This window comes from Schistocerca piceifrons, chromosome X (genome assembly GCF_021461385.2).
Source record: "Schistocerca piceifrons isolate TAMUIC-IGC-003096 chromosome X, iqSchPice1.1, whole genome shotgun sequence".
Taxonomy (NCBI): domain Eukaryota; kingdom Metazoa; phylum Arthropoda; class Insecta; order Orthoptera; family Acrididae; genus Schistocerca; species Schistocerca piceifrons.
The window spans coordinates 143,174,660-143,190,265 of NC_060149.1; the positions used below are offsets into that span (position 1 = coordinate 143,174,660).

The following is a 15,606-nucleotide window of genomic DNA, read 5'->3' on the forward strand; positions in this document are numbered from 1 at the left end:
AACGAAAAACATTGTCATTTGTTAACAGACTGTCTGTCTGTCTGTCCATTTGTTAAGGTTAGACGGGTAGACGTATCAAACTGAAATTAATGTCACCTACTGAGGTCTATGGTCTCTTGGCGGTGTAACAAACTTTAGCTCCTAAGTCAGTGCATTCAAAAGATACGGCGATTTGTGTCACATATTTTGATACTCGCAAACTCATTCATCAAAACCTATAGGGTGATTACAGTTGGTCTAGAATCATGAAACTTCGGAAGAAAAAGGTAAAGGGAAAAATACGTAATTGTTACCAGAATGAGATTTTCACTCTGCAGCGGAGTGTGCGCTGAAACGAGACCTCCTAGCAGATTAAAACAATGTGCCGCACCGAGACTCGAACTCGGGACCTTTGCCTTTCGCAGGAGAGCTTCTGTAAAGTTTGGAAGGTAGGAGACGAGGTAATGGCAGAAGTAAAGCTGCGAAGATGGGGCGTGAGTCGTGCTTGGGTAGCTCAGATGGTAGAGCACTTGCTCGCGAAAGGCAGAGGTCCCGAGTTCGAGTCTAGGTCCAGCACACAGTTTTAATCTGCCAGGAAGTTTCACTAAATTGTTAGTTTGTAGTTATATCACAAGAAAAAATATTTCTTTTGTAATTTGTTATCCGACTTCAAACTTGAAGGTAAAACATTCTCGAAAGTCGTGGAATCCCTGGACCGATATCTTGCAAGTATCACTGTCGACAGCAGGCAAAAATCGTCGACATCCTCGATTCCCAGTCTGGATGGACTGTGTGTATACACAATTAAGTGTGTACTACTGGCACCTGGGCAATTTCTTATTTTACTTTTTTCGCCAGACAGTTTATTTAATATAATCGGGCATCTGTATTACACTACTGGCCATTAAAATTGCCACACGAAGAAGAAATGCAGATGATAAACGGGTATTCATTGAACAAATATATTATACTGGAACTGACATGTGATTACATTTTCAGGCAATTTCGGTGCATAGATCGTGAGAAATCAGTACTCAGAACAACCACCTCTGGCCGTAATAACAGCCTTGATACGCCTGAGCATTGAGTCAAAAAGAGCTTGGATGGCGTGGACAGGTACAGCTGCCCATGCAACTTCAACACGATACTACAGTTCATCAAGAGTAGTGACTGTCGTATTGTGACGAGCCAGTTGGTCGGCCACCATTGACCAGACGTTTTCAATCGGCGAGAGATCTGGAGAATGTGCTGGCATGGGCAGCAGTCGGACATTTTCTGTATCCAGAAAGGCCCATACAGGAGCTGCAACATGCGGTCGTGCATTATCCTGCTGAAATGTAGGGTTTCGCAGGGATCGAATGAAGGGTAGAGCCACGGGTAGTAACACATCTGAAATGTAACGTCCGGTGTTCAAAGTGCCGTCAATGCGAAGAAGAGGTGACCGAGACGTGTAACCAATGGCACCCCATACCATCAAGCCGGGTGATACGCCAGTACGGCGATGACGAATACACGCTTCCAATGTGCGTTCACCGCGATGTCGTCAAACACGGATGCGACCATCATGATGCTGTAAACAGAATCTGGATTCATCCTAAAAAAACGACAATTTGCCATTCGTGCACCCAGGTTGGTAGTTGAGTACACCATCGCTGTCTGTGATGCAGCGTCAAGGGTAACCGCAACCATGGTCACCGAGCTGATAGTCCATGCTACTGCAAACGTCGTCGAACTGTTCGTGCAAAAGGTTGTTGTCTTGTAAACGTCCCCATCTGTTGACTCAGGGATCGAGACGTGGCAGCACGATCCGTTAGAGTTATACGGATAAGATGCCTGTCATCTCGACTGCTAGTGATACGAGGCCGTTGGGATCCATGGCATTCCATATTACCCTCCTGAACCCACCATATTCTGCTAACAGTTATTGGATCTCGACCAACGCGAGCAGCACTGTCGCGATACGATAAACCGCAATCGCGGTTGGCTGCAATCCGACCTTTATCATAGTCGGAAACGTGATGGTACGCATTTCTCCTCCTTACACGAGGCATCACAACAACGTTTCACCAGGCAACGCCGGACAACTGCTGTTTGTGTATGAGAAATCTGTTGGAAACTTTCCTCACGTCAGCACGTTGTAGGTGTCGCCACGGCGCCAACCTTGTGTAAATGCTCTGAAAAGCTAATCATTCGCATATCACAGCACCTTCTTCCTGTCGGTTAAATTTCGCGTCTGTAACACGTCATCTTCGTGGTGTAGCAATTTTAATGGCCAGTAGTGTACATTTTTCCACGTGCATTAATAACGCTACAGTGCTGAGCTCGATGAGAGCGCAAGTCCGTCGCCGGGTGGCGGTGCTCGCACCGTCGCTGCTTCTACGCGCTGTGGGAAGCTCGACGGCAGGTATCCCGCGTCCGCATACTGGCGTGTATCGGGCAGGCGGCCCAGCCCCGGCTGCGGTCGCGCTCCGAATAGCTTAGTCGCTGCCACGCGCCCGCGCCTGCTGCCTGCTCGCACGTTGACAGCAGGCGTCTCGCCCGCACTCCGAATTGGAAACGGCGGCACGCGAGGCCTGTCTGGGGCCGGGCGCTGTGACGCTCCTAACAATCGATCGACTCGTAACGTTGTAACAACTTCATGAAGGTTGTGCTTCGTGTAACACTCCCTCCAACCCCAACCCCTGCCCCCCCCCCCCCCCCCCCCCCGCCCTCTACAACGCTAGGCCATTGCTGCTGTTTGCTCCTTCTGATTCATACTCAGTATCTGTTAATTATGAGTCAGGGTTTCGCTGTTACTGCCGCACTACCACGCCACTATCCACTATACGAGCTTACGGAATATCGGACCAGGTTTGTGATTGGATTCAGGATTTCCTAGAAGAAAGAACACAACATGTCATTCTTAACGGTTCAAAATCTGCAGATGTAGAGGTAATTTCGGGAGTACCGCAGGGAAGCGTGATAGGACCTTTATTGTTTACAATATACATAAATGACTTAGTTGACAACATCGGTAGCTCCGTGAGGCTATTTGCAGATGACACGGTTGTCTACAAGAAAGTAGCAACATCAGAAGACTCGTACGTACTCCAGGAGGACCTGCAGAGGATTAATGCATGGTGCGACAGCTGGCAGCTTTCCCTAAACGTAGATAAATGTAATATAATGCGCATACATAGGGGCAGAAATCCATTCCAGTACGATTATGCCATAGGTGGTAAATCATTGGAAGCGGTAACGACCGTAAAATACTTAGGAGTTACTATCCGGAGCGATCTGAAGTGGAATGATCACATAAAACAAATAGTGGGAAAAGCAGGCGCCAGGTTGAGATTCATAGGAAGAATTCTAAGAAAATGTGACTCATCGACGAAAGAAGTAGCTTACAAAACGCTTGTTCGTCCGATTCTTGAGTATTGCTCATCAGTATGGGACCCTTACCAGGTTGGATTAATAGAAGAGATAGACATGATCCAGCGAAAAGCAGCGCGATTCGTCATGGGGACATTTAGTCAGCGCGAGAGCGTTACGGAGATGCTGAACAAGCTCCAGTGGCGGACACTTCAAGAAAGGCGTTACGCAATACGGAGAGGTTTATTATCGAAATTACGAGAGAGCACATTCCGGGAAGAGATGGGCAACATATTACTACCGCCCACATATATCTCGCGTAATGATCACAACGAAAAGATCCGAGAAATTAGAGCAAATACGGAGACTTACAAGCAGTCGTTCTTCCCACGCACAATTCGTGAATGGAACAGGGAAGGGGGGATCAGATAGTGGTACAATAAGTACCCTCCGCCACACACCGTAAGGTGGCTCGCGGAGTATAGATGTAGATGTAGATGTAGAAACAACGTATTTCGCTCTGACCATTTGCTATAGTCAGTTTATACACTGAAACGCCAAAGGAACTGGTATAGGCATGCGTATTCAAATACAGAGATATGTAAACAGGGAGAATACGGCGCTGCGGTCGGCAACGCCTAAATGACAAGTGTCTCGAGCAGTTGTTATGGTTCAGATGGCTCTGAGCGCTATGGGACTTACAATCTGAGGTCATCAGTCCCCTAGAACTTAGAACTGCTTAAACCTAACCAACTTAAGGACATCACACACATCCATGCCCGAGGCAGGATTCGAACCTGCGACCTCGTTTTGTGTCTAATAAGGTGTGGAAAATCGCCTAAAACCAATCGTCGGACAGTCGTATGTGCCACATCATCGACAGTTAATCTGGCCCACCCCGTCCATCTTGATCTTTCTCCCCTCCTTGCCTCGGAAGCTTGAACGATACATGTCACGCCATTCGATCTAGTCTTTTACCAATACAATCACTTTTTATGAAAGAATTCCTTTTTAAATCGTGCAAAAGGCGTTTTGTGAGCCTATACAGGATATCACATTCCCAAAAAGTTCTGAGAAGTAAAATCTGTGAAACGCGAACTTGAAAAATATCGCACGTCTGAGCGATGCTGATCCTTGGCTAATAATAGTGCACGGTATCCCCTCAAAACTGCTGTTTCTGTAGTCTTGTTGCAAATTATCTGTCAGCGCCTTGTGCCTCTCTATCGGCTGCAGCGTTATTATCTGCTTCCACAGTAATCACATTTTGTGATAAAAATTGACTTACGTGCAATTGCATGTAGTTCATTTAGTTAATGCGTTTTAATGTAGGACACATAGCAATTTGGGTCCATTTTGTGCTGCTAACAGCACTGATTTAGAGCAAAGAGCGATTCTTAATGAAACCACTTAACGAACGCCGGTTTCTGTCTGGTGAATTTTATTTTTTAGCCTGAAGATAATCTCGTTACTGTTCTATTGCTTAAAAATTCTGTCAGAAGTGGTGCAGAGGAGGAAGCTTTAAAGAATAGCATGGAACGTTTGTCTATAAGTAACACTGTTCACACGCTGCATGATCGGAGATGCCCATGTTTCATAGTTAAGTGTCACAGTTACTGTCCAGGGCGCCTCTCAAAAAGGTGCATGTGTGCGACGCTAGGAGTCTGAAGTTAATTTTTAATTTACAGTTGGCTGTCAACTTAGCGCCAAAATCTGCCTTAATGCAAATGCTCGATAAAAGAAGTCGAGGGATAAGATATCTACATCTGTATTCCACAAGCTACATTATAGTGTATGGTGGAGGGTAGCGGTCGCGCGGATCCAGACTGAAGCGCCTAGCAGTTGTTAGATCGGTTACTGCTGCTACAATGGCAAGTTATTAAGATTTAAATGAGTTTCAACGTGGTATTATAATTGGCGCACGAGCGATGGGACCAGCATCTCCGAGGTAGCGATGAAGTGGGGATTTTCCCGTGCGATCATTTCACGAGTGTACCGTGAATATCAGGAATCCGGTAAAACATCAAATCTCCGACATCGCTGCGGCCGCAAGGAGATCCTGCGAGAACGGGACCAACAACGACTGAAGAAAAACTTTCAACGTGGCCGAAGTGCAACCGTTCGGCAAATTGCTGCAGTTTTCAAATCTGGGCCGTCAACAAGTGTCAGCATGCGAACCATTCAACGAAACATCATCCATATGAGCTTTCGGAGCCGAAGGCCCCCTTCTCTACCCTTGATGACTGCACAACACAAAGCTTTACGCTTCGCCTGGGCCCGTCAACACCGAAATTGGAAGGTTAATGACTGGAAACATGTTGCCTCGTCGGACGAGTCTCGTTTCAAATTGTATGGATCGGATATATGTGTACGGGTATGGAGACAACTTCATGAATCCATGGACGCTGCATATGAGCAAGGGACTGTTAAAGCTGGTGGAGGCTCAGTAATGGTGTGAGCCGTGTGCAGTTGGAGTGATATGGGACTCCTGATACGTCTAGATTCGACTCTGACATGTGACGCGTACGTAAGCATCCTGTCTGATCACCTGCATCCATTCATGTCCATTGTGAATTCCGACGTTTTTGGGCAATTCCAGCAGGACAATGCGACACCCCAAAATTGCAACAGAGTGGCTACAGGAACACTCTTCTGAGTTTAAACACTTCTGCTGGCCACCAAACTACCCAGACATGAACATCATTGGGCATATCTGGGATGCCTTGCAATGTGCTGTTCAGAATAGATCGGCAACACATCGTGCTCTTACGGATTTATGTACAGTCTTGCAGCATTCATGGTGTCAGTTCACTCCAGCACTACTTCAGTCATTAAGTCCAGTCCATGCCACATCGTGTTGCGGGACTTCTGTGTGTGCGCGGGGGCCCTACACGACATGAGCCAGCTGGACTTTATTGAGCGTATATGGGATACATTGGAACGTGCTGTTCAGATGAGATCTGAACTCCCTCGTACTCTTACGGATTTATGGAAAACCCTGCAGGATTCATGGTGTAAATTCCCTCCAGCACTACTTCAGACATTAGTCGAGTCCATGCCACGTTGTGTTGCGGCACTTCTGCGTGTTCGGGTTGGCTCTACACGATATTAGACAGGTGTACCAGTTTCTTTGGTTTTTCAGTGTAGTTTTTTAGGTCAAATATTGTCTTTGAGTAGGGAGTGAGACAGGGTTGTAACCTATCCCCAGTTTTAACCAATTTGTACATTGAGTGAGCAGTAAACGAAATCAAGGAGAAATTTGGAAAGGAAAATAAATAAAGCTCATGGAGAAAAAATAAGAACTTCAGGGTTTTCCGATGGTATTGTAATTCTGTTAGGGACGGCAAAGGATTTGAAACCACTGTTGTACGCTCCGAGCAAGTTCGTAAGAGAAAGGAAGGTCCCACTGTGGTTTAATTACAGTGTTAGAAAACAGCTACGTAAATAAAGCGAGCTTAGTCATAGATTTAACCCTATAATATAAAAGCGTGATTTTAGAGTTTTTCCAAAATTAACGTTTACTATCATAGTAAGCAACGAATAGAAGAAGAAATTGCAGAAAAGTAAACAGCTATTTTAAGGAGGTGGTTTCACTTTGGAGTTTAATTTACCACAAAATTAACCTTCATTTTCATAATAAGCACCGAATTCAGGAAGAAATTGGCAGAAAGTAAATAATCAATAGTTTTAAGAATATGGTTTCAGTTTGGAGCATCTGGGAGATAGTTTTCAACCACCCATTACTTCATGAAACATGTTTGACAGCAGTTTCCATTTCTCCTAGACACAATCCTGCATCTCGAAACTTCCATGAGCTCATAATTACTAAAACAAATTACAATCCTAAATAACAATGAAAAATGGGCCTAAAATTTAATAAATTTATGCCAAATGTACGCTCCAGTAGTGTCATTTGTAAACCACTCATAAAAGCAGTAGTATAAACTCAAGATTACGATACAGTAACTTTAGATACCCTCACTTTCACTGGCAATTATCTCCTCAAAATGTTAACTGTAAAAAAATAAAAACTAAAAAGACATATCAGAATCTCCTACAATCACGCAGCACCATCTTTGCGCCGTCTGTTGCTTTCAACGCTGTAAGTGACTGCTGTAAGTGACTGCTACATCCGTACAAGTACCTCTGTGCACCACAGAATGTCCTTGTCTTATAATAGCAGTGGTGGTTTAATGCGAAAGGGACTGGTACTTTTAAAAAAAAATTAATAAAATGGTGGTTTCAGGCAAAAACTACCAGTATTAAAAGGGTCAAGAGCAGTCTAAAACAACAGGGATTGGAAAAAAATGTGGAAACGCCTAAAACACATTACCAATCCTAATACTGTGCAGGAAACACTTTGGCATTCAAAACAGCTTCCAGTCGTCTTGGAATGGGTAAGTAGAGGTCCTGTACGGATTTCAAGGGAGCCTTATGTCATTCTTCCTGAAAACTTGTGGCAATTTCAGGTAACGATGATGTGGGTGGGTAGCGATCACGCTCCTTTCTCTCCAAAGTAGACCACAAAGGCTCAATAATATAGGGATCAGGTGATGATGGTGTTTGGTACGTGGGGCGATCGACTGCGGAGTCATCAGCGCCTGCACAAAATCCCATTTTTTTCACAGTCCAATTTTTTTTACATAGTCCATTCTAGCCACTGTCATGAATGATGAAGATGAAATGATGAGGACAACACAAACATCCAGTCCCCGGCCAGAGAAAGTCCTCAACCCTGCCGGGAATCGAACCCAGTACCCTGTGATCCAGAGACAGTCAGGTGACTGTGTTGGCCAAGTAAGACGCGATATAAAAACCCAGTGGTGAACGATACAAGCTTTGTGAACAGTATCTTGGAACACATCATCACAGTTTGGGAACAAGCATTGTACCATGCAGTGGACCTGATCAGCCAAACTTTTCTCATAACCCTTGGCAATAATGCGCCCTTGCAGGGCAACCATGGAGCCCATGGGATACCACGACAAAGCTGCACACATCACCACCGAACACACGCCCCTTTTCACTCCTGGAATGCAAACTCGTCCAGAAGTTAGGAACAGTGTAAAGTAAGACTCATCTGTTCAAGACTTTCTTCCATTGCTCCATAGTCCAGGTTTTATGATTTCGGTACCATGTTTTCCTGGTACGGACATTTACATCACTGGTGAATGGTTTTGTAATTTGAATTTCAGGTCGCCCTGTAATTTCCATCTAATGGATGATGATGATGATGGTGTTTGCTTTAAGGGGCGCTCAACTGCGTGGTTATCAGCGTCTGCACAAATTCCCAATCTTTACTCAGTCCAATCTCTCCACTTTCATGAATGATGATGAAATGATGAGGCCAACACAAACACCCTATCCCCGAGCGTAGAAAATCCCCAACGTGGCCGGGAATCCAACCAATGGAGCTTCATTCGTGTTATTTTGGTGCTGACGGGATTCGGCGTGCGACATTCAGTTCTGCAGTGACTTTCGCAACTGTTGTCCTCTTTATTTTCCGTCACAACTCTCACTGGCACTCATCACATACTTTTGTCCGCTTTGTGACTTAGCGGACGTTGTTTCTCCGCTTTCCTGTATGCGGCATAAATCTTCGATTCGATGCCCCTTGAAACACGAAACACTTCCAATTCCTTCGTTAGTGAATCACCCAGCATACGAGCACCAACAATTTTCCCAGGTTCAAATTCACTTAGCCCTGACGTAATGCATTCACAACTACACAGAACATTGTTCTGACCGTGACTGGCACTTGCATCGTATTGAAGACATTTCACAGGTGCTGTTCGTGGGCAAATGAAATAGCGCAATCTGCAGGCTTCATTAGAACTTGCATTTATGTTCAAGCATGAATTTATCACGGTGATTCCATATTGTTGTTCAACCACTGTCGCTGACAAACAAAAATTGAACGAAGGGAAAATGAGCATGAGGAGGCCATGAGCGAAACGCACAATGACCTCGAAATTAAAATTCTGCCACTTGGCCTGACTAAAATTTCTAAGGTTCTGGCCTTACCTAAAATCAGTAACCGGTTCTATTGAGTCGGTCAGTGCCCATGCTGGCATCGAAACGGAAGATGACAGAGAGAAGGCCGAAATACTAAATTCAGTGTTCCTTTATTGTTCCACTGCGGAATCTCGCAATACAGTCCCTCCTTTCCATCGTCGTATGCACTTCAAAATGGTTGATATTGAGATAGCTGATAGCGGAATAGAAAAATAACTACAGTTGCATCAGGACCAGATGAGACACCTATAAGATCCTACACGGATTATGCGAAAGTGTTTGCTCCCCTTCTAGCAGCAGTTTATCGTAGGTCGCTGGAGCAACAAACGATATCTAGCGACTGGGTAAAAGCACAGGTCATTCCCATTTTCAAGAAGGGTCATAAGACACGTGCACATAATTATTGGTCTATGTCGTTACGGCAATCTGTTGTAGAATTATGGAACAGGAGTTTTGCTCTATGTATTATGACGTTTTTGGAGAACGAAAATCTCCTCTATAAAAATCAGCATGGATTCCGCAAACAGAAATCGTGTGAATCTCAGGTCGCCTTGTTCCACCAAGAGATCCACAGCTCTGTAGAAGTGGGCGTTCAGGCTGATACCAAGTCTCTGGACTTCCGGAGGGCACCTGACACTGTCCCGGACTGCTGGTTAGTTCAAAATGGTTCAAATGGCTCTGAGCACCTTGGGAAGTAACTTCTGAGGTCATCAGTCCCCTAGAACTTAGAACTAACTAACCTAAAGACATCACACACATCCAGCCCCGAGGCAGGATTCGAACCTGCTGGTCAGTGAAAAAAGATACGAGCTTATCGAGAATTGGTACAGATTTGCGACTGGATTCAAGACATCCTTGCAGACAGAACTCAACATGTCACTCTTAACGGAACAAAATCTACAGATGTAAATGTAATTTGAGGAGTACCTCAAGGAAGTTTGATAAGACCATTATTGTTTATAATACATATAAAGGGCGATCACAAAGTTTCCAATTGAAGGCCGACCAGTGCAGAGTCGGTATGCCAATCAGGCAAAGTCGCCGTGAGAACTGAGGCAATCATCCTACCGACGCACCAGATGGAAGATAATCGTTCGGTAGAACACCGTGTCCTGCTGAGTGAAGAAGACCGTAGCTCCATGCTACAGATCCGCATCCGACAGGAATTCGTCAACCCTTCGAGGCCTTTTTTAAAGGACCGAAGGCCTGATGATAGCATGGGGAGAGAGGAGGACTATTAGACTGGTGCTCGACCCGCTCGCACATGTCGTAATGGATGAGGGTGGCCTTCCAAATCGACCGGCACCTTGTGTCAAATTTTGACCAGCACAGAATTTGGCGCACTATACCACAACGGTGGTTTTTGACAGAGACGCTGTCCCAGATACAGTCTTCATTCTCCGATGGATGTCTACCAGCGCCTGTCTTTTGGCAGCCAAGAAAAAGTAACAGCACGCTGGGCCTGTTTGGACGCATTTGGTAATTACGTCGCCAAAGTTCGTTTCCGCATTTATCATACGCACGTCAGAAAGACACGCATGCCACACTAACTCCTTGTCTAAATTACGGTGTTTACGTAACCGCATCGGAGTCGCATTACGTTGCATGTAGCCTACAGCAACTCCCTCAAAATGAAACTTTTTGATCTCCCATGATCTAGTGGAAAACGTGGTAAGTTCCACATGGCTGTTCACAGACGATGCGGTTGTTTATAGGAAGATAGCAAGACTAGCGATACGCGAGACGACATGCAGAGGATTGATGAGTGATGCAGGGACTGGCAGTTGGCCCTGAAAGTGAATGAATATTACATATTGTGCACACATAGGAGAATAACACTATTGTACAACTACACGATTGATGACAAATTGCTGGAAACAGTATCTACTGTAAAGTATCTAAGATTAACCATCGGGAGCTACCTTAAGTGGAATGACCACATAAAACAAAGAGTAGAAAAGTAGGTGCGAGACTGAGATTTACAGGAAGAATCTTAAGGAAATGTAATTCATCTACGAAAGAAGTGGCTGGCAAAACACTGATCCGACCGATTCTTGAGTATTGGTCATCAGTCTGAGGCACTTACAAGGTAATATTAATGGAAGAAAGAGAAGATACAACGAAGAGCGGTGCGTTTCGTCACGGGATTGTTACTGCGGCGTAAGAGCGTTAGAGAGATGCTCAAAAAACTCCACTGGCAGACGCTGTAAGACGTTGTGTACCACGTAGGTGTTTACTATTGAAATTCCGAGAGACTGCGTTCCGAGAAGAATTGGAAAACATATTACTTCTTTCCACTGACGTCTCGCGAAATGACTACAACGATGAAATTCTAGAAATTAGAGCTAATACAGTGGTTCACGAACAGTCATTTTTCCCGCATGCCATTCACGAATGAAAGAAGGGAGGAGGTTTCAATTAATGGTAAAAGAAGTACCCTCCACTACACACCGTCAGGTTGGTTGCAGAATATTGATTTAAATGTACATAGTGTCTTGAAAACAGGTTATGAGATGAATAGCAACAAAAGTGAAACAAGGGTAATGGACTGTTATCGAATTACACTGAGGCGCCAAAGAAACTGATATAGAAATGCGTATTCAAATACAGAGAGATGTAAACAGGCAGAACACGCCGCTGCGGTCGCCAACGCCTATATAAGACAACAAGTGTCTGACGCAATTGTTAGATCGGTTACTGCTGCTATAATGGAAGGTTATTAAGATTTAAGGTACTTAGAACGTGGTGTTATATTCCGCACAAGAGCGATGGGACACTGCATCTCCGAGGTACCGATGAAGTGGAGATTTCCACGTAAGACCATTTCACGAGTGTACCGTGAATATGAGGAATCAGGTTAAACATCAAATGCCGGTCGTGGTGGCCAAGCGGTTAAAGGCCTACGTCTGGAACCGCGCGGCCGCTACGGTCGCAGGTTCGAATCCTGCCTCGGGCATGGATGTGTGTGATGTCCTTAGGTTAGTTAGGTTTAAGTACTTCTAGGGGACTGATGACCTTAGAAGTTAAGTCCCATAGTGCTCAGAGCCATTTGAACCATTTTAAACATCAAATCTCCGACATCGCTGCGGCTGGAAAAAGATCTTGCAAGAACGGAACCAACGACGACTGAAGAGAATTGCTCAACGTGACAGAAGGTTAACCCTTTCGCAAATTGCAGCAGATTTCAATGCTGGGCTATCAACAAGTGGCAGCGTGCGAACTATTCAACAAAACATCATCGATAAGGGCATTCGGAGCCGAAGGCCACTCGTGTACCCTTGATGATTGCACAACACAAAGCCTTGAGCCTCACCTGTGGCGGGCCACTGTGGCCGAGTGGTTCTAGGCGCTTCAGTCTGGAACCGCGTGACCGCTACGGTCGCAGATTAGAATCCTGCCTCGGGCATGGATGTGTGTGATGTCCTTAGGTTAGTTAGGTTTAAGTAGTTCGCAGTTCTAGGGTACTGATGACCTCAGACGTTAAGTCCCATAGTGCTCAGAGCCATTTGAAACATTTGAAACTCACCTGTGCCCGTCAACACCGACATTGGACTGTTGATGACTGGAAACATGTTGGCTGGTCGGACGAGTCTCGTTTCAAATTATATTGAGCGGATGGATTCGTACGGGTATAGCAACATCATGAATCCACTGACCTTGCATGTCAGTAGGGGACTGTTAAAGCTGGTGGAGGTTGTGTAATGGTGTGAGGCGTGTGCAGTTGGAGTGATATGAGACTCCTGATACGCCTAGATACTACTCTGACAGGTGACACGTACGTAAGCATCCTGCCTGATCACCTGCACCCATTCATGTCAATTGTGCATTCCGACGGTCTTAGGCAATTCCAAGCACGACAATGCGACACCCCAGAATTGCTACAGAGTGGCTACAGGAACACTCTTCTGAGTTTAAACTCTTCTGCTGGCCATCAAATTCGCCAGACATCATTGAACATATCTGGGATGCCTTGCAACGTCCTGTTCAGAAGAGATCTGCAACACCTCGTGCTCTTACGGATTTATGGACAGTCTTGCAGGATTCATGGTGTCAGTTCACTCCAGTACTACTTCAGACATTAGTCCAGTCCATGCCACGTCGTGTTGCGGGACTTCTGTGTGTGCGCGGGGGCCCTACACGACATGAGCCAGGTTTGCCAGTTTCTTTGCCTCTTCAGTGTATATGCTGTGTCTAAGCACCATCGCATTGAATGTTTCGATAACGAATCGTTATTGGTACGACTTTTCCTAATAAACTAATGGGAAACGCCATATTAGTTCAAAAAGGGTTCAAAAGGCTGTAAGCACTATGGCACTTAACATCTGAGGTCAGCAGTCCTCTAGACTTAGAACTACTTAAAGCTAACGAACCTAAGAAAATCACACGCATCCATGCTCGAGTCAGAATTCTAAGCTGCGACCGTAGCAGCAGCGGCGGTTCCGAACTGAAGCGCCATACTGATGGTTAAAGAAGTTTCATAGTTAGCTATTTTCGCGTTATAACTAATGTGTTATGAAAATAAGCCATTTTAAGCCAACGGTACACTGAAGAGTCATGAGATACATGTCGTTCTTGTTAGGATTTGCTATAATTAAATTTCAGTTAATAACATGTCGGTGATTAAAGCCTTTAGGAGTCCATGACATAAAAAATAAACTCGCTAAATGCAGAGCTTCAGCGTATCCTAGTTAGTATAGGTGCCACATTATGGAACAGAGGGTATATTGGTAGGGGGTTCGTGTCCCGATGAATCAAATTTTTTTCCACCTTGGCGTTTTCTAAATGGTTATGAGTCTTTCTTACAAAATTAATAGAAATAATTTCTTTAATATTTGACATTATGTAAATACGAGTGTGCTCTCTGTTAGGGTTGAGTTTGTTCGACTTGGTGAACTTTTATAAGGTGATGTCCTTACTGGCTCGACATATATCTTTCGCTTTTGTCTTATTCCATTTTCACGGATACCGAAGTTTTTATTTATGTACACCACAGACTGAACAACACGACGAGCACGTGTACAAGGGAGGAAATGTGCCGTTTAATAGAGTTAACGTAGAATCTTACGCTCGTCCAATTTCGTGGACAAACCTTATGGTTTGCCAGCCAACTAATGCCGACAACTGCCGCTAGAGAGCGCTGGGAGCACAAAATTGTGTTTACCATCTCGTCCCATGTGCCGACGGCGCTGTGTCTTGTGACGTTGGATATCCCGCCTGCGTGCACGTCAACGTTAGCTGCCTCGTCCCGTGTGACGACGGTTTAAGTGTTCGGTTCTTAAAAGAACGGTGTAAGTCCAGGAACAACGAGTACAAGGGAGCCTGACGCTTCTGAGTTCTGAATGAGACATAAACGGTGAGGAGTACCATAGGGCAGCGCACTTTACGTGGGCAAGGCGCTGCGTGTCCCGAAACGTAGGTGCGAGTCGCAGCGTGGCGTGTCACGTATTTTGCCTGCGCAGGAATCCGGCTGGCATATTGGCTGAAAGTGACGAGTACTATAACATTGCACGCACGTTGAGAGAATTCCAGAAGAGCGCGCGATGCGTGCGCGCGCTGCGTAATGCGGCATCGCCATGCGCCACGCACTCCAGCTCAGTCACCCACGACCCGATTACCGCACCGACCGAGTCGCTGCCGATATCTCCCCGCCGTCGCCCCAGCCTATTTCCGGACGTCTCGCGTCGCGGGAGCAGCCCTACATCTGTCACCCGAGGGACTCGTATTGTGGTGCTACAAGTGTCCTCAGGAATAGCTCCAGCTCTCTTGGTAACCGTTATCTTTTTATTTATACCTAACATTTTTATAATTTAGCGTCTTAGTTACAGTGACGTCTTAGGACACTGAGCACTAAAGAACGGTTAACAGTGAATGTCAACGGGGTGCCACGAGACGGAACGGTACTGTCAAATGGTGGTATTTTCACACTAGACGGAACGTAAATATACTGTCACATCACTGTGCCCTGCACTGAACGGCAAAAAATAGATTATAAGGGGCCAGGCTCTCGGGACGTAGTACCAGCATTAACGAACTAGCAGTTATGGTAATTTATACATGTCTAAAGCAAAGTTCATAGCGGATGTTCCTGAAAAACGTGGAACTGTAACTTTTCCACATTTTGCAAGCTGTAAAAATAGAAAAATGTGCCGTCCAAGCAAAAAAAAAAATGGTTCAAATGGCTCTGAGCACTATGGGACTTAACATCTGTGGTCATCAGTCCCCTAGAACTTAGAACTACTTAAACCTAACTAACCTAAGGACATC

At 45.3% G+C, this 15,606-nt stretch overlaps 1 long non-coding RNA gene across 2 annotated transcripts in view; it reads left to right on the forward strand.

Moving 5' to 3' along the window:
* The window catches only part of LOC124723221, a 191,742-nt gene that overhangs the window by 111,462 nt on the left and 64,674 nt on the right, over positions 1-15,606 (forward strand). Inside the window, exon 1 of one of the 2 annotated variants that reach the window (XR_007006544.1) lies at positions 14,615-15,108. The exons of the other annotated variant lie outside the window; for it this stretch is intronic. This is a non-coding gene — a long non-coding RNA (uncharacterized LOC124723221). Of the gene's footprint in view, positions 1-14,614; positions 15,109-15,606 lie in introns of those variants that run through there. 2 annotated transcript variants of the gene reach the window in all.